Here is a 1588-nt window from a genome sequence, read left to right as displayed (position 1 = left end):
TAATCCAGTCGTCTACCGATGGGCATTTCGGTTGTTTCCAAGTCTTAGTTATTGTGAATAGCGCCGCAATGAACATAGGGGTGCATATATTTTTTCGGATTAATGTCTTGGGGTTTTTTTGGAGAAATACCTAAGAGTGGGATTGCTGGGTCATAAGGTCCAGTTTTTTGAGACACCTCCATACTGATTTCCATAGCGGCTGCACCAATCTGCAGTCCCACCAGCAGTGCACCAGGGGTCCCTTTTCCCCACAACCTCGCCAGCACTTGTTGTTTGTTGATTTATTGATGATAGCCATTCTGACCGGAGAGAGATAGTATCTCATTGTGGTTTTTATTTGCATTTCCCTAATGCTAAGTGAGAAGAAGTTTTTAATTTTGATATAGTTCAATATTTATGTTTACCTTTGTTGCCTTGAAAAGTTTTTTAAGTTTTATGAAGTCAAATGTGTCAACTTTTTCTCTATGGATTATGCTTGTGGGGTCAAGTCTAAGACCTCTGTGCTTAGCCCTAGATCCTGAAGATTTTCTCCTATATTTTTTTCCTAAAAACATGGTTGTATATTTATAGTAGTACGTTTAATATTTAAGTCCATGATCCACTTTGACTTTGGTTCTTGTTTTCTTTTTCTTTTTCTTTCTTTATTTTTTTGCTTATGTGTATCTAATTGCTCCAGCAATTGTTGAAAAGACACTTTCCTCCACTGCTTTTGCACTTTTGTCAAAAACTAGTTGGGGGTCGGCCGAGTGGCGCGCTGGTTAAGAGCTGGCTTGGGACGCCAGAGGGCCCCGGTTCGGATCCCACATATGAGGGCCAGTGACACTGCTCTCTACAGCTAAGATGCTGAACAACAGCTCAACCTGGAGCTGGGCTGCTGTGAGTCGCCGGCGACGGCGACGGCGTAGGCTGCAGCCACTGCTGCAGTGGGTTGCCATGGGCAACCGTATGTAGCCAGCAGCCAGCATGAGCGGCCAGCAGCCTCAGTGAGCAGCTGTCCAGAAGCCGGCGACTGATCTGCCTCGCCCAGGAAGAGCGCAATGATGGTGCCAACTTGGGCCAGTGAAGCAACGTTCTCCACAACTAGACTGAAGAACAAAAGGACAGCAACTTGTCTATTCCCCTTCCACCAATTCCCCAGTGCTGTTCCCATCCCCCAATTCCCCAATTAAAAAAAAAATCAGTTGGGCATGTTCGTGTGGGTCTGTTTGTGTGTTCCTTGTTTTGTCAACTGATCCATGTGTGTCAATCTCTCCACAACTATCACATAATCTTGATTACTTTAGCAATGTACTTTAGCAAAGCCTTAATACCAGGTAGAGTTCCTCCCAATTTATTCTTCTCTTTCAAAATTGTTTAGCTACTCTTGTTCCTTTGCCTTTCCTATCAAGTTTATTTATTTTTTATTTATTTATTTATTTATTTAAAGATTTTTATTGGGGAATTGGGGGGATGGGAACAGTGCTAGGGAATTGGGGGAAGGGGAACAGACAAGTTGCTGTCATTTTTGTTCTTCAATCTAGTTGTGGAGGATGTTGCTTCACTGGCCCAAGTTGGCACTGTCATTGCGCTCTTCCCTGGTGAGGCAGAT

Source organism: Hipposideros armiger, unplaced genomic scaffold, assembly GCF_001890085.2.
Source record: "Hipposideros armiger isolate ML-2016 unplaced genomic scaffold, ASM189008v1 scaffold_1139, whole genome shotgun sequence".
In the NCBI taxonomy this organism is placed as follows: Eukaryota; Metazoa; Chordata; class Mammalia; order Chiroptera; family Hipposideridae; genus Hipposideros; species Hipposideros armiger.
Note: the sequence above shows the minus strand (reverse complement) of the source record.